This window comes from Saccopteryx bilineata, chromosome 2, assembly GCF_036850765.1.
Source record: "Saccopteryx bilineata isolate mSacBil1 chromosome 2, mSacBil1_pri_phased_curated, whole genome shotgun sequence".
Taxonomy (NCBI): domain Eukaryota; kingdom Metazoa; phylum Chordata; class Mammalia; order Chiroptera; family Emballonuridae; genus Saccopteryx; species Saccopteryx bilineata.
The window spans coordinates 226874699-226893273 of record NC_089491.1 but is presented as its reverse complement, the minus strand read 5'-3'; positions in this window follow the sequence as shown (position 1 = coordinate 226893273).

Below are 18575 nucleotides of genomic sequence, written 5' to 3'. Positions count from 1 at the left end.
TGTATGGTACTGTGGGCAACCTGCCTTCTGCAGACGCTGGGCTCAGAGCTGTTTTTTCAGCCACATAGCTCCACACCCCTTACACAGGTCCCCATGGTGACCAGAGATTGGGGAGAACTTGGTCTTCTTAGGACCTCACTTAGCTGACACAAAAGATCTATTACGACTCCTCCAACATGGCATGGTAATAAATGAAAGTTGGTATCTTATCAGCCTATGAATTTTCAGACCTGACTAAATTCCTTTTCCTGTGCCTACCGAGTGTAGGGCACTGTGATTCCTTTTTAAGCAGATTCTTTTAAAGGAACTGGTCAAAATTGTGGGTTCCAAAGTCAAGAACTTTTTTTTTCTTAAAGGAGAAGTGGGGAGGCAGAGAGATAGATTCCCACATGTACTTCGACCAGGATCTACCTGGCAAGCCCCCTATGGGGCAATGCTCTGCCCATCTGGGGCCATTGCTTTGTTGCTTGGCAAATGAGCTTTTAGCACCTGAGGTGAGTCCATGGAGTCATCCTCAGCACCCAAGGCCAACTTGCTCCAACCAAGCCATGGCTGCGGGAGAGAAAGAGAGAGATAGAGAGGGAAGGGAGGGGTGGAGAAGCAGATGGTCACTTCTCTTGTGTGCCTTGACTGGGAATCGAACTCGGGACATCCACATGCCGGGCCGATACTCTACTGCTGAGCCAATTGGCCAGGGCCAAAAGTCAAGAACATTGATTCAGATCTGGACTTGGCAAACAACTGAATTTTAGACTCAGTTTTCTCATCTGTGAAACAGGTCTAATGATAACTCCAATGTCATAAGATCTCTGAGGGGGACACATAAGGTGATGCACGCAAGCTGGTTGGCTTGGTTCCGGGTCTACAGTCGGTGCTCCCGAATGACAGCTATCATTTCCAAGCTTGCTCCTCCCTGCTGCACACCAAAACTAAGGACATGATTTACAAAGTGATAATGGGAGAGTATTTCCAAACTGTGTCAACTACACATACAGTGTGTCCGTAAAGTCATGGTGCACTTTTGACCGGTCACAGGAAAGCAACAAAAGACGATAGAAATATGAAACCTGCACCAAATAAAAGGAAAACTCTCCCAGTTTCATACATATTCAGTGCAGTTCAATGTGGGCTCACGCACAGATTTTTTAGGGTTCCTTAGGTAGCTATCCCGTATAGCCTCTACAGACTCATCACTGACTGATGGCCTACCAGAACGGGGTTTGTCCACCAAACTGCCAGTTTCCTTCAACTGCTTATCCCACCGAGTAATGTTATTCCTATGTGGTGGCGCTTTGTTATGACCAGGAGGTGGTGCAGTGGCTAGAGCGTCGGACTGGGATGCAGAGGACCCAGGTTCGAGACCCCAAGGTCGCCAGCTTGAGCACGGGCTCATCTGGTTTGAGCAAAAAGCCCACCAACTTGAACCCAAGGTCGCTGGATCCAGCAAGGGGTTACTCGGTCTGCTGAAGGCCCGCAGTCAAGGCACATATGAGAAAGCAATCAATGAACAACTAAGGTGTTGCAACACACAATGAAAAACTAATGATTGATGCTTCTCATCTCTCTTCATTCCTGTCTGTTCCTGTCTATCCCTCTCTCTAACTCACTGTCTCTGTAAAAAATAAATAAATAAATAAAATTATAAATGTGCCGATATTCACGTTGCACTTTGGTCATGGATTTGAATTTAGCGAGCCACTGAACATACTAAACTTTCCTCTGTACCGTCCACATCTCGACTGGCATGGCCGTGGGCTGCTCCGCTGTATACATGGTGTTATGTCATTATCTGCGCATGCGCACATGTTGCCACATCATCCTACAGAAACTGGGAGGGTTTTCCTTTTATTTGGTGCAGATTTCACATTTCTATTGTCTTTTGTTGCTTTCCTGTGACCAGTCAAAAGTGCACCATGACTTTACGGACACACTGTATATAGGAAATACACCGAAAGAACTGGAAAACCACAATGACAGCGCTGGGTATCAACACTTGGTTATTGATGCCTGAAAGGCATCTAGACAAAGGTGTGAATTATAAACAGCTTCAAAGTCTTGGGGCCCATCTAAGTCTGGGTGTTATTTAGAAGCTTAATCACAAGGTTTTGAAATTTTGCAGTTGATATGAGGAATTGTGTTGTGAACTTGCCTCTGTACAAACCAGCCCCATCAAAACTATCACCACCAATGTGGCAATTAGATGGTTAGAAGAAAAGATAAATGAATAGGTGGTTAAAAACAATAACACCTAAGTTTTAAATTTTACTTATGATCTAATTAGCCTTAAATTGTTTGTTTCATATCCAGAAAATCCTAAGGATTAACAATGACAATAATAAATCTCTAGAATCACCCAAATTTAGCAAGGTCATAATATACAAAGTCAGTATATAAAAATCAGTTATATTTCTGTATGCCTGTAACAAATTGTTGGTCAAATAAGTTTGTAAATATGATATATAGGTTTGCCCGCTTATAGTTTGCATTGGGTGTGGGGGACAGGCTGTGAGCAGGCAGGGTTGTTATAGTCTAAGGCTTAGTTTTAAGACTAAGCCTTTTCCACCCTAAGTGACTTTGTATCAGAGACTTCCTTGTTTGTATATTGGATTAAAGGTTTTGATTTCTACACTATAAAATGGGGCAGACTGGGAGCTTGCTCTCTCTTGGTTCCTTACATTAGCATTAGAGAGGACAGCAGAGAAAGGCCACGTGGAGGAGAGGAGAAGTAGCCAAAAAGGTGGAGTGCTGAAGGAGAAGCCAGTTTGTGCAGAGTTTGTGCAGGGAGAAGGAGATGGGGAACAGAGGTGAATAAGGCTGGTGAGGTAGAAACCTTTGATTCTAGGAAACTCAGATAAGTTAGTGGCTTTGGGAGCCCTGAATGGAAAGGGAAGTATTTTCCCACTGTGTGTATTTCTTGCCCGCTGGGTGCAAGCTAGGACTAAAGCTAATGGCCCACCAGTTTTTGGCTCCATTGTTTCATTCCTGTCTGATCGAATCAAATGCGAACCTGCACGGGCCAGGTGGCTGTGATTGTGGCTGTGGCTACTGTCCATACACAAATGCTTTAAAATAAAATTTTAGAAAAAAACTATACCATTCACAATGACATTGAAAACCTAAACACCTAGGAAGAAATCTACTGAAAGATGTATAAGACCTTTACATAAAAACATCAAAATATTCCTGAGAAAAATGAAAGAGGCCTTAATAAATGGAATGTTTCCATGTTTGTGGATTGGAAGACGTAATATTGTTAAGATATCTATTTCCCCTAAACTTCTGTATTGGTTCAACACAATCTCTATATATAATAAATCCCAGCAGAGCCTTGGCTGGGTGGCTTAGTAGATAAAGTGTCATCCTGACATACCAAGGTTGTGGGTTTGATCCCCGGTCAGGGATCATATGAGAAGCAATCAATGAGTACACAAGTAAGTGAAACAATGATTTGATGCTTCTCTCTTTCTCCCTTCCCCCTTTTCCTTTTTCACTCTCTCTCAAATAATTGGGAAAAAAATTCTTTAAAAATCCCACTAGGCTTTTTTGGAAGAAATAAATGAGCTGATTCCAAAAGGATCTGCAATATTCAAAATGATTTTGATAAAGAAATACAAACTCAGGGGACCTATACTATGTGTTTTCTTTTTTTTGTTTTTTTGTTTTGTTTTGTTTTTTTAATTTATTTATTCATTTTTTTAGAGAGGAGAGAGAGAGACATAGAGAGAGAGACAGAGAGAGAGAGAAGGGGGCAGAGCTGGAAGCATCAACTCCCATATGTGCCTTGACCAGGCAAGCCCAGGGTTTCGAACCGGCGACCTCAGCATTTCCAGGTTACGTTTTAGCCACTGCGCCACCACAGGTCAGACTATGTGTTTTCAAGGTACAGTACTATAGTAGTCACGACAGTAGGGTACTCACATAAAGATACACATATAAATCAACTGAATAAAATAGATCAACAGACTTACACATAGGTAGTTGATTGATTTTCCACAAAGATGCCAAAGTAATTCAATGGAGAAAGAAAAGTCTTTGTAATAAATATTGCTAGAACTGAATGTGCCATATTTATGCAATGGAATGCTATACAACAAAAAAGAATGATACACTTTGTGTGTGTGTGTGTGTGTGTGTGTGTATTTTTCTGAAGTTGGAAACGGGGAGGCAGTCAGACAGATTCCCACATGCGCCCGACCAGGACCCACCCAGCACGCCCACCAGGGAGTGATGCTCTGCCCATCTGGGGCGTTGCTCTGTTGTAACCAGAGCCATTCTAGTGCCTGAGGCAGAGGCCACAGAGCCATCCTCAGCACCTGGGCCAACTTTGCTCCAATGGAGCCCTGGCTGAGGGAGAGGAAGAGAGAGACCGAGAGGAAGGAGAGAGGGAGGGGTGGAGAAGCAGATGGGCGCTTCTCCTGTGTGCCCTGGCTGGGAATTGAATCTGGGACTCCCACACACCAGGCCGACATTCTACCACTGAGCCAACCGGCCAGGGCCAAGAATGATACACTTAACAACATATCCTCAAATAAAATATGTCAAGCAAAAGAAGCCAAATGCTAAAGAAGAGATACACTTTTATTCCATTCATAGGAAGTCCAAATAAAGACAAAACTAATCTATATGTATATATCTGTAAGTAAGTCAGAAAGTGATTGGGGAAAAGAGATTGGAGAGAGTTCAAGGGAAATTTCTAGTGTAATTTTTTTTATAAAAGGGCCTGACCAGGCAGTGGCGCAATGGATAGAGCGTTGGACTGGGATGTGGAGGTCCCAGGTTCGAGACCCCGAGGTCGCCAGTTTGAGCACGGGCTCAACTGGTTTGAGCAAAAGCTCACCAGCTTGGACCCAAGGTCGCTGGCTCAAGCAAGGGGTTAATCAGCCTGCTGAAGGCCCACGGTTAAGGCACATATGAGAGAGCAATCAATGAACAACTAAGGTGTCACAACGAAAAACTGATAATTGATGCTTCTCATCTCTCTCCATTCCTGTCTGTCCCTCTCTCTGACTCTCTGTTTCTGAAAAAAAAAAAAGGTCTGTATCTCCTTTTGAATGACAAATACCAAAGAATATACAATTCTCAAAGCTTGCTGAACCAAACGCCTAATATCTATACATTGCATTCGTGTTAATCAAACTTAAATAAAAATTTTAAGATGAGAAATGACATATTATTAAGGGAGAAATATTCAGTTAGCGAACTGCTCTCATATCATACCTGTTCTACCTTTCTCTACATGCTGTCCGAAAGATATTGTGATGAGATGGATCATATGTGTGACTTCTTAAATCGTAGCCCTTTAAAAATCTTTAGAATCCTTTTCACGTGAAATTGTTTTGAGTAATGCAAACATGATGGGATACTTTATACACTGCATGGTGGAATTGTTTCTAACACAAAGAAACCACCTTTTCCACTTAAGCTAAATGACAAGGCTTTGATTGAATTTTTCATGTTCTGTTAAATTGCCAGAAGTCACAGGGAATGACAGGCTTTCAGACTGGTTCCCAGTGCTTTATTCCCTTCTCCTGTAAGTCCCCTTGCCCCCAAATTTAGTTACTGGTGAAGATAGTTTTAAGAAATCAAGTCTGTTTAGCAAGAAAAATCAAAGTGAACAACAGGTATCTCCATCTCTTCTTAAGACTGCAGGCCCTGGCCGGTTGGCTCAGCGGTAGAGCATCGGCCTAGCGTGCGGAGGACCCGGGTTCGATTCCCGGCCAGGGCATACAGGAGAAGCGCCCATTTGCTTCTCCACCCCTCCGCCGCACTTTCCTCTCTGTCTCTCTCTTCCCCTCCCGCAGCCAAGGCTCCATTGGAGCAAAGATGGCCCGGGCACTGGGGATGGCTCTGTGGCCTCTGCCTCAGGTGCTAGAGTGGCTCTGGTTGCAATATGGCGACGCCCAGGATGGGCAGAGCATCGCCCCCTGGTGGCAGAGCATAGCCCCATGGTGGGCGTGCTGGGTGGATCCCGGTCGGGCGCATGCGGGAGTCTGTCTGACTGTCTCTCCCTGTTTCTAGCTTCAGAAAAATGAAAAAAAAAAAAAAAAAAAAAACTGCAATGTCCCATATTATCTGTATGTCCCATATTATCATATACAATTTTGTGTACTATGTTCTCATCTGTGGACTTGAAGTTTCCACTTTTGCTAGTAAATCCAGATTGCTAATGTCAGTCATGCTGTGTGTTTGATGTCTCATTTTCCATCAGGCAGTGGACGGGTGTTCCTAGTTTAATGCTGGCCTCTCCAGTGGGTCTACTGGCTCTAATTGACCCTGATACCTAGTGATGTCAAACTGTGATAATCAGTAGATAATAACTGATCACGTGAATTAAGCCCTTATTGTATCCCAGGCATTTACTTATATCAATATTTATCTCTACAACTGCCCGATGAGGCAGGACTATCATTATCCCTATTGTACAGGTGAGGAAACTGAGACACTCAGTAACGGGCTGAATTGGGGTCTGAATCCGGTGGTTTGTCTCCAGAATCTACATTGTTAGCTACCATCTCATGTAACCTCACTAACATTTTAGAAAAGGGGAAGAAATGATACCATAGCAGGTGATGCTGCTGCGCATGGTCTCTGATAATGGAGATGGTCTTGGGAGTGTGAACATTGCTCACAGGAGGCACAAACAATATTTATCAGCATAGACAGACTCTCCCAAACACGATTCTCCCAATTGCATAGATGTGTATGGCTTTGAAATTTATAATGTTGTAGCTGTTGATAAAGTTCCTCTAGATTTACACCTGTGCTCACTTGCTCCCCACAAGAAGGAGCCGTCTTGCTTTTGGAGCATAACAAGCATCGCCCACCTTTCTGGTGAGGTGAGCTCATAGACCCTGAGAGCAAGCCTCTCTGAACTTCCTCGATGGAGAACACAGCGGCAGCCCTACAGCAGCTCTCCTGGATCCCTGCACAGTCCAGAAACACATTGGAGCTGATCTTTCCTTTGGAAACAGACCTTGCCATTAATCTACATGAACACAAAGCCTGTGCATTCCAAAATTACTATAGCACTTACTTCCATGTACTCAGTGATCAAAAGGTACACAAACCACCCCTTCTTACCACAGTAAGACACAGAGGATAGGTTTTGCTACAGCCTCTAAGGCCCAGAATACACATCTTTCTAGAGTCTAGAAATCAGAGTCACCAACCAGTGAATTACTCACTGACCACACAATCTACTCATCAAGAAGCATGGGTGTTTTTCATCCTTTCCTTCCTTTACCTTCTTGCCCATCCTACTGCCAGTTCACCGGCCTGCTCTAATTATTTAACCTTCCAAGGTTGGCAGAGATTCCATTCTCTAGGTAAAATTAAGCAGAGATGTAATTTACAAACCACAAATGCAACTCACCGCGTTGGTGTGTCCTCAGCCCAGTTTGGCAACACTTCTGAACGCTCTTCCAGGTTCCTCCTGAACATCTTACTCAGCCTCTTGCCTGGGTGACCCTTGGCTCCTGACCTGACTGTCTGGGTCTCGTGTTCTCTTGGTAGATCCCCCTAGCTTGACCTCACCACCAGTCAGACCCACCTGGCCTCCAGGTGGGCCTCGCTTTGCTCGTCCTTCCTGAGGTTGCTGAACTCTGGGCAGGTGCCCAGCCTGGTCCTGCACTGAAGCCTCTCAGACCTCCTGACAGCCAGGCTTGTGGTTTCAGCTATCAATGCTGCAATTCCAGCTCTGTCCACTCTAAAAAGGGGCCAGTGTCTCTCTCGGCCCAGCTTAAAGAGTCACTATTCTCTTAACAAAAGGCCAATCAAATACTAAGATGGTTTCACTGACGTCTCTCTCGGCTCAAATGACCTGTTTTCTTAGACCCCATTGTTGCTGGTCACCGCTGGTGCCTCTTGGTGTTCAAACTCAGAAGAAAGCCCAGACGGAGAGTGGCATTGGGAAACAGGAAAACACCCGGAGGAAAAGCAAGGGCAAGAAGGGGAGAAATCAGGGAAGAAACTCAGCACAAAGTCAGCACCAAGGCCCAGAGAGGAGAGAAGAGATGGGGAGGAGGTGGCCGGGGCACGATGTCCACCCAGGAGGCGAAGAAAAATACACACAGGAAGTGACTCTTTGAAGATAGGTGAAGGCCAGGAAAAGACAACAAACCATTAAAAAAAGAAAAGGAACTTGAAGATTAGGGTTAACTCTGTTTTGTTGCTTGGGAAAGGTGAAGAAAAAAGGAAACTTCTTTTCTCCACGTGGTTCCTGCCCAGGTAATTTTCCATAGCACGTCTTCCTCCCACCTCCCATGTGGGCTTCCTCCTAAGGCCCAACACGAGACAGGCTTTCCGGTCTCGGTTGTTCAGCTGAAGCTTAGGGATCTTGCCTGTTCCAGAGCTTGACTTAGAGTTTGCTGTGTTCCTTGTTCATTGTTTATTCCTACCCTGTAGACTCTGTCCTCGAATTCAAGCCTGATCAACAGTCTAGTGCATACTGGAAGCTCCACTGTGTAAACATCCATTCTGGGCACCGGCGTGATCCAGCATGGTGGACTGGGAAGCAAACCGGTCTTGGAGGTGGGCAGGCCTGGGTTTCAGTCCCAGCTCTGCTACCAACTCTGTGGTCTTCAATGAGTGTCAAATCCTCTCTGAATGTCTGTTTTTGGTCTTTAAAATGAGGTTAGACATACTTGCGGGATTAAATAAGAGGACAGGTATAGAGTGCCTCCCATAGCGCTTTGTCCCAACTGAGGCCTGAGAGTTCGGTGGATGTTACCATAGCCACTCAGCTTCCGTCCCAAAGAGAGCAAGAAAAAACCAGAATCCTCTTGCAGCCTCCAAGTCAAGCACTTCCTTGTCATCAGCTCCCATCACCAAGATATGATTGTCTTAGAGCCAGCACACAACATTCACTCAACAAATATATATCAATGCCTACAATGTGCTAAGCATGTTTTAGGTTCTGGGATACAGAATGAATAAATCTGCCCAAATCCCTGCTCATCTAATCTCATGAGACAGACAAGAAAGAAATGTGTCGTACAAGGTCAAGTTAGCCAGATGGTGATAATAAACACTATGGAGGAAAAAAAAATTTTTTTTAAGAATTTTAAAATTTTATTTTAACTGTGTCTAAATCCAGAAAACTTAAAAGAGATTCTAAAACACAAGAAGCATAGCTTAAAAAATAGGTATAAGACAAGGAAATGCAGGTGTAGGAGACAGAATGAGACTGATTGTAAAGCATAAAAATAAAAGCAAACGTAAATATCTTTACAGTGGTTGTGGGTAGGTCTATTAGTCTGCTAGGGCGGTCAGCGCAAAACACTACAGTCTGTATGCTGTGAATGGCCATTAATTTTCTCATGGTTCTGGAGGCTAGAAATCCAAGATCAAGGTGTTGGCAAGGTTGGTTTTTCCCAAGGCCCTTCTTCTTGGTTTCTAGATGGCCATCTTCTCCCTGTCCTCACATGGTCTTTCCTCTGTATGTGTTTTGGGTCCAAATTCCTTCTTATAAGGACATCAGTTATAATGGATTACAGCTCACCCTAAGACTTCATTTTAACCCAATAGCTTTATCTCCAAATGCAGCCACATTCTGAGGTCCTGGGAGTTAGGGCTTCAACATGTGAATATGGGGGGAGAGACATAATTCTTACCATAGTAATAGAAAATCAATTTGCTCTAAGCTTTCCAACACTCAAAAGGAAAGCTAGACAGTTATGCAGGTTCATGGCCATAAACTCAGGAGAAACAGAACTACGCAGTAGCTAGCACTCAGCCCAGACAGGAAAGCATTCTCATAAAATGGGACGCAACAACATCCTCTAGACTTCTGTTACAACAGAGACAATGGTAAGTTACAAAAGGCATCTCCTACATTCATTGTCAGCATTGGCCGGTGGTGCAAGACTAGAGAGAACGATAATTTTTTCAAGTTTTCTCAGCCTTACTAAATAAAGGAGTAGCCACTAGACAGGGTATCTATCAACCCCTTCACCAGTCTTTTCACTAGAGCAACTCCATTTCTTTCGACAGTAAGAAAGAATTTTTATTATTTTTAAATTATTGCATTAAATGGAGCACCATGGTTGAGAGGCGGGGAAGGTGAGAATGACCTGAGCTTGGGTGTTGAAAACCCCAGAGGGCAAAGGGAGAGAGAGAATCTTCTAGACCAGAGAGGACATGTGCCAAGGGACAGTTTCTTCTATTTCACACTTTAGGGGAGAAATGCCTTAACCTCCCAGCATCTTTCCCATCTATAGTGGACATGTTTATGGTGACTTGCTCCCATAGCCCTTTCTAAGGGAAGGTAAACTCGGAGAGGTCCCTGTAGAGAGCTGTGCACATGTCAACAATAACCCTCCTCTTTCTGGTCTTTGCTGATGGTTAACTGATCCAGTGGCTGTCAACTCATATATTGGTCAGTAAACCTCTGACCTACAGCCTGGCACAGTAAGGTGTGCTCAACCAATCAGATTCTCTGTCTCTCAGAGGAGACGAGCCAGGTGGCAAGGGGAGCGGCTGCTGTGGAGTTGGACCAGAGCCCTCAAGGGTTCAAGCACAAACTGAAATTATGGGCAGCAGAAACTATGAGGAAACAGAAGAAGCCCCGAGGCATTAAAAATAACAGAGTGCACTTCACACCCATTGGGAAGGAAAAATATTATGAAAAGAAGAGAAAATAACAAGTGTCAGTAAGCATGTGGAGAAGTTGGAAGCGTCACGCATTGTAGGAGGAAATGTAAAATGGTGTGGTCACTGTGGAAAACAGTTTGGTCAGTCCCAAAAAATTAAACCTAGAATTACTGTGCAATCCAGCAATTCCGCTTCTGGGTCTAAACTACCCAGGAGAATTGAAAGCAGGGTCTCAACCAGATCCTTGTGTTCCATCCACATCAGAAGCTCAGAAGCTGTGTGTAAAACAATGACTATCATTTCTGAGCAGAGTGAAGACTTTTTTTTTTTTTTTTTTTACAGAGACAGAGAGAGAGAGGGATAGACAGACAGGAATGGAGAGAGACGAGAAGCATCAATCATTAGTTTTTTGTGCTACACCTTAGTTTTTCATTGACTGCCCTCCCACATGTGCCCCGACTACGGGCCTTCAGCAGACTGAGTAACCCACCCCCATTCAAGCCAGCGACCCTGAGTCCAAACCGGCGAGCTTTTGCCTAAACCAGATGAGCCCGCGCTCAAACTGGCGACCTCGGGGTCTCGAACCGGAGTTCTCTGCATCCCAGTCCGATGCTCCATCCACTGCACCACCGCCTGGTCAGGCGAGTGAAGACATTTTAAAGGTGACACATCTTGGCGGGAATACCCGAATGCCTGGGGCGAAGGAGGTCAGGGCGCTGGGGAGCCTGGGCTCCACCCAGCACCCACAAAGGGTGCCAGCCGGGGTGACTGCCCAAGCATGATGCGAAGAAAGGCGAGGCAGTGCAATAAATCTACAGAAAGAGACAGATGCATATGCAAGTTATAAATCTCATGGAAGATAAATAAAAGATTAGCAGTGAGAAATGGGAAGGCTGAGGGGTGTTATCTGAATGAATAGCTTGAACTGAGGGGGAAAAGATTTCACAACAGGGTTAGGCAGGGGAAAAAAATGCAACTTTCCCCCTTCCACCAAAACAAAGCAAGAATTTACCAAAGAAATATATTCTGCTTGAGTGTGATTGCGGCAATTTTTCAGCAATGAAATGAGATCTTTTTTTCCCGCAGGGGCCAGGGCACCTAATAAATGGCCTCCATCTCCGTGGTCAGATGGAGAACGGGCCCCAAAGGCAGGCGTTGATCCCAGAGGAGAAAGGAGAAAGCTGAGATGAGAATCAGGGCGGCACCAGTGGCTGAGAACAAGACCATCCAAGGTCCGATCCAGCCTGCTGGTCTCTGCCTCGTCTCCACACAAGGACAGGTTCCCCGAGGCAGCCTGCCAGTGAGGAGCATTAAGACCCCACCCGTTGTTGACCCAGCACGCACCACTTCCCCTCAGACCAGGAGGTTGACATAAGTCCTACCTACAGCAAGTGCTGCCTGCCAGGAAGGAGTCTTAAATCTCCAGGAACAGAAGCTTCTCTTTATAGCACGTCCCATTACCTTGAAAATTAAACTCAGCAATGACATAGAAGAAACTGCAGCTCAGGTCTCTTGTCCCTAGCCCCCCATGATGTCAAGAGTGACAGCAGAGCCCCAGGCAGTGACCTAGAATGGGCTGTCAGCTCCTCAGCAGCATCGGGGAGGATAAGAGGGCACCTTATGATGATTGTCCTGTGATCCCCAGACCCGCTCAGTCCACAGGGCTGCCCCCCACACCCCCCTCCAGCCCTCCTGTGATCTGTGGTTAAATTAACAGGGTCTCAGCCAGGTGCTTCTTCCTGCCTGGAGGATGCTGTGCTTGAGGGAGGGGTGAGAAACCCCTCTTGCTACACGTGAAATAGAGGGACAACAGCCTCAAGGGTCCTGGACAACCTCTGGGGGCCTGCCTGGCCACTCTTCACAGAAGCCTAGGGGGAATCTAGGTATTTCCACAGACAAAGTACCACAACTGGGGATGTGGTTGACAGACTGGGGAGGACTGCATGTGTCCAGGATGTAAGCCTCACCAGAGGTTAGGCCATCGGGCATCCCATCCCCTGCTGACACCTTGTATAGGTCCAGGCACACCTGACATTTGCCAGTCCTTCATCTTCTCTCCACCAGAGAAAACCTGCCTCCTCCATCTGGGCGGCCGGCCACATGCTGGACCTTGCTGTTCTGGGGGCTCCAGAAAGAAGCCCACTCACCTCCTCTAGGCCCAGCTGTTTGCCTGCAATCCTGGCATTGCCTGGCACGTGGCAGCGTAACTCCAATCCCTGCCCTCATCATCACAAGCTGTCCTCGTGTCTGCATCCCTGGGTCCCAATGTTCCTCTTATAAGGACGCCATTCATATTGTATTTAAGGCCCACCCTAATCCAAGAGGACCTTATTTTAACTTGATTAAATCTGCAAGGACCTTATTTCTAAATCGGGTCACATTCTGTGGTTCCAGGTGGACATGATTCTGGGGGCCAGAGGGTGCTGTTCAACCCAGTACAGTAACTTAGGGGTAAAGAATTCAGGAGCTTTCAACTTTGTAGGTATAGTCGACTTGAATTACAGCACCCTGTTTTCCTCTCGAAAGCACTGAAATGACTATGGCCCCCCTTCTCCATTCTGTAAGCCTGGTCTAACACAAGCAGGAGGCAGCTTTCAAATGGAGGAGATTTCCAGAGCTACTTAAAAGCAAGGACACTTGCCTGACCTGTGGTGGTGCAGTGGATAAAGCGTCGACCTGGAAATGCTGAAGTCGCTGGTTCGAAAACCTGGGCTTGCCGATCAAGGCACACATGGGAGTTGATGCTTCCTGCTCCTCCCCCACTTCTCTCTCTCTGTCTCTCTTTCTCTTCTCTCTCTCTCTCTTTCTAAAATGAATAAATAAAATTTAAAAAATTTAAAAAAAAAAAGGCAAGGACACGTGTCAGCCCTGGCTGTTGGCTGGGCCAGGCTGGGTTGCTGTGGGAAGCCCTTTGGGGATCAATCCAGGTGCAGGAAGGCATTAGTGTAACTCATAACTCCTGGCTCTCTCTGCCCATCACTCTCTGCTCTTCCCTGGTTGGAACATTTGGAAAGAGAAACAGGTCATTAGCAGTGAGAGGTCCCTGCTTTTGGTCTACTCTTAGGAGAGAGCTGACCTCCAGGGAGCTCTCCCTGTGGGGAGATATGGAGGCCTGTCTAGGTTCACCACACACCTCTGCCGAAAATTGGGCTTCATTATTAGGGAGTTTATTTGCCCATAGATACAAGCCATATCCTCCAACCTAGACTTGACCAATGACAAGGGTGTCTCTGAGATGCCTTGCTCCTTCAGTTCATTTGTCACTTGCTTCAGACTTTGGGCAGGGAAATGTCTTGGACACCTGGACAGAGATACGCAGGGCTCACTTTTCATACCAGTGACCTTCTAGAACCTTACATGCAATCCATTCATGTTAGCTCCAGTTCCTTAATATGCCAAAAAACATCGCTGAGGCTGAGTGGGAAGTGCCCAACCCAAGGCAAGCTTGAACTTCCCGTGAAAGGCCAGTGAGGCCAGTGAGGCAATTGATTTCTCCTCCGGTATTTCACAAAGGAGCCAGGCCACGTTGCAGAACAGAGTTTAAGTGAAAATCTTCCAAACACCAACATCTCAAAAGAGAGGAAGTAGTCTGGCCACCCTCTCCGCTCCGGTTCATCGTAACGGAGCCTGTTTCTATACAATTGGCTTCCACGATTCTCTATTTGCAGAAACGTACAAACACAGCCTGTGGAAGGACCTGGATCAATACAGTAACAGGAAAATGAAGAAAAGAGAAAAGGAAAGATTTTTATCAAGCCTATTTACTTTAAAGATACTTTAAAGACCTGCACAAACACACCTGCTTTTTAAGGGGCCACTGGGTATGTGTGTCTGTGGGGCGGGGGGGGGGGGGGGGGGGGGTTGAGCAAACATGTCTATCCTAAAAGAAATGCCTGGAGAAGGGGACATTGTAGCCACAGAGCCAGGCACTCCAGGAGGAGCTTGCATCCCAGCAAGCGAAAGCTTAGAAGCCTAATCTTCAGATTTAAAAAAATTATTTAAATGAGCTGGTGATCCCTGTATGAGCAGGGTTTGAATTAACCCTATATCACAAGAAGGACAGTGGGGCGTTGGGCAATGTTAACAACTGGATCTCCAGGGAGACAAACCCTGATTAGTAGCATCTGCCGATTTCTATGGTGTAAATATATATTTCCACAGTAGCTGATTTCAAACTACCAATGTGAGGTCACTGAAGGGGATCATGTCACCAGTTATGCAATGTTTCCACGCTATAGATACAATAGATGCAAATGTCTAGAGCACAGGTAAAGGGAAAATGTACTAAAATCATTGGAAAGTGATAAGTTTTGAAGATTTGTTACCTTTATTTAAAATACAATTTATTTAATTGTACATTTATATTTTGTTATTTTTAGTCATAACTGTTTAACAATTAGCTCACAAAATTCTTAAAAGAGCCATCTCTCTTTCTCTCTCCCTCTCTTTCTCTCTCTCTCTCTCTCTCTCTCTCTTTCTCTTTCTCTCTCTCTCTCCCACGATTTACCTAGGCCAACTGAACCAGCATTCCCCAGGGGACCACACAGGCTTAGCAGAGGGTTCTAATGGACATCCTCAGATGAGAGGCGCTGAAACAGGTCACCCCTCCACTCTACAGAGAGGGAAACTGAAGTCAAGAGGTTTAAATGTCCTGGTGGTTAACATCTGACCAGGCTGGGGGATGCCTGTTAGATTCTGTTTCTCCCTGGCCCACTCTCAGCGCCTCCCGGTACAAGTACAGGCAGCTTTGGGTCTGTTTTTGAAATACCCTGCCTTGTATTAGGGTCCATATGGCAAGACCTCATCACTTTTTAATTATTTTAACAGGATCTGAACTAAAGTTTACCTTCAGACTGGCTATGGAAAGAACGAAGTGGGGCCTAACAGGGAGATTTATAGGTGAGATTAAAAGGAGAGAAACGTTAACACCAGCTTTGTGTCTATTTTTATACAAATACTTTGTCTATGAATAACAAATTATTCTTACCCACTCACAAAGAGAGGCTGACTGAACTGGCAGTGTGTAGAAGTGGTCAGTTTAAGTTATTCTTTTTGCTTAAAAAATATACTTTCACTGGGTAGCAAAATTATGGATGGTTTTCATTTACTGTGATTCACTTTTCTATATTTTTTTCTTCTAAATTTTCCTCAGTAAGCATAACGATGTAATGGCAATGTATACTTTTATAATCATATGATTTTATAATCAGGGAATAGTTGACATTATTAAAAAAAAAAATTGATTTCTGCCTGCACTCAGACTTTCACAGCTCCAACCTGTCCACCCCTCCCCCAGCTCCGCTCCTTCAAGCTTTCTTTGTAGATTTATCTTTACTCTTCCCACCTCCTTCGAATTCCCCGCCCCTCTCTGGTGCTTCAGGGTCCCCACGGGACAGGACACAGCAGAAAAACCCAGCTCCCAGCTCAGGACCCACTCGGTAGGTCCCAGGCCAGCTTCTCTCCTACTGTTAGTTGAAAGAACATTCCATGATCAATTGTGAGCTTATCTTCCAAAGGTATGAACTCTGAGGTTCAGAGGAAGCTGGTCCCAGTACGCCAGGTCTGAACAAGAACATGCCTAAGCTCAGGAGGAGGCCTGCTGATCCCCGCACCTTCCTGTCCTCTCTCCCTGACCCACAGGCAGGGCCCTCACTCACCCTGCTCTGGGAAGAGCACCCTGGTCTGTGAGGAACCAGCTGTCAGCCCAGGAGACTGCAGTCCTGAAGGGACAACCTCTCACCGGGCCTGTGGTTTCCTCAACAGTCCTGGAGCTCAGACTCGGGGAGGCTGGTGACAGAGCTGAGTGTGAGGGACTCTGGGTGCTGGGCTGGGCTGGAGGCACCTGCTGAGGGGGGGGTGCACTTTTTTCCTTAGATCACATGCACATCTCTCATCTCTCCCTCTTCCAGGGGGCCAGACTCCTTGGTGCAAGAAAACTTTAAAACCAAGTTTCTTCTCACACTCCAAACGCTTCTGGTGTTGCAGCCATACAGACCTTCCCTGCCTTCTAAGCCATCTTGCTAGACCCCAAGTTCTCAACCAGGCGCTCGGACACTCGGCTCTTCCTGTGAGGAGGCCACGTCTACCAGCAGGGATTCCCATCAAGACTCTTCACACCTGCCCCTCTCGACGCACCTCACCTAACGCTGGGGTGTGGGGTCTCCTGTACATGGTCATGGGGAGGGGGGTTGTTCCAGAGTCCCCTCTCTTGCCCCTATTGGATATGTGTGTGTGTGGGGGGGGGTTACATGACCTCTCAGCATCTCAATGGCCTCCCTGGCCAGCTGGGCATATGAAGTCTTCTGCATGGGTTAGCGTAAGTGCTCAAGGAGCTACTGTGAACATGAGCTCTACCAATGGCAGAGTCCCCTCCATTGTCTCCTTCCCTGCAGACCCCTTCTGAGTCCCCTGCGTCTCTGTGTGGCACTGTCATCATGTCCCCATGGTCTTTGTAGAATCAGTAAGATTGCCAAATAAAACACAGGACCTCCAGTTAAATTTGAACTTCAAATAACCCATCGATAATTTTTAGTGTAAGTACGTTCCATGCAGTAATTTTATTGGCTAAACCTGGCAACCCTAATTTAATGAGAGTATGTTGCATGGGTTGGACACTAAGTCTGATTGATTTGTGCTCTCTAGTGACCCCTAACCACCACCCCCTGTCTGGCCTTCTGCCTGCCACACCAGGCCGATCTACAGACACCTAGTTCTCAACAGAGCCTACTGCCCCCTAGGGGCTGTTTTGGAGATTGGAGGAGGCATTTTTAAATGGCATGAGTCGGTAGAGGGGTGTGGAGTGGGGTTTTGCATCTAGGGGACAGCAGCCAGGGGCCCGGCAGGCACACAGAAAAGTAGCTCTCAACAGAAAATTGTCCCTCGGCCCACACCCCATTTATGTAAGTGAAAACCTGCTTATGAGTGTCTGAACCTAGAAACTGAGTCCTTATCCGTGTAAAGTGAATTTTGCACACTATTTTCCAGGAATGTGACCACTGTGTGAATCAAAGGAAGACTGTACTTTGTTTTGTGCAAAACCAAGAGACCTCCATTGCATCGGAAATCATCGCATCTGTGGTTCTGCGACCCCGTGCCACACACCATTCACTGCCCCTTTGTACCTTTGGGCTCTTCCCACTGCCTCCTTCTGACCTCTTCATTTTTGTCTTTAATGTCCAAGCACAACAGGAATTGGCGATATTTTATTTTATTACAAATAAAAACACTTTGAAAATTTTTTCCATTGATTTGAGAATGAGAGAGAGAAAGGGAGAGAGAGAGAAGCAGCAACTTATGGTTCCAATTAGTTGCATACTCATTGATTGCTTCTGATATGTGCCCTGACCGGGGATTGAACCCATGGCCTTGGCACGTGGGGACAATGCTCTATTCACTGACCCACCCAGCTAGGGCCAAAACCACTTTATTTTTATTTCTCCTTTGTATTACACTTAGTATAATCTTTACCCTTAATACATACATATTGATTTCAAATAATGTGCTGTAATATGTAAATGTAATATGAGGCTACACTATGGTTTTCATTTCACTGTAGTACAGGCACTGTTATGAAAAATTTGTTCTAAATATTCAATAGATCATCCATGGAGTTACCCATGGAGACTGCATTGGTGGTGACACGAATCCACACATGTGATAAAATAGCATAGAATTGCACACATGTTGCACCAACGTCAAGTTTCTGGTCCTGATATCATTCAGTAGTTACATGAGGCGTAACATAGTGGGAAATGGAAAAAAGCTACATGGGAGCTGTTCGATCATCTTTGCAACTTTTTGTGCATCTATTATTCTTTCAAAATAAAATTTAAAAACATTTTTTAAAGTCACCAACACTGCTTATGGTTGAGACCCATCTCGGCAGTAAATTTGCGTGGTCTCCCTGATGGCTTCGGGCTTGTACTGAAAACCTGCTGCTGGACTAGGACGGATTCTTCTGCTCAGGAACGCCGCCCGAGGGAGAG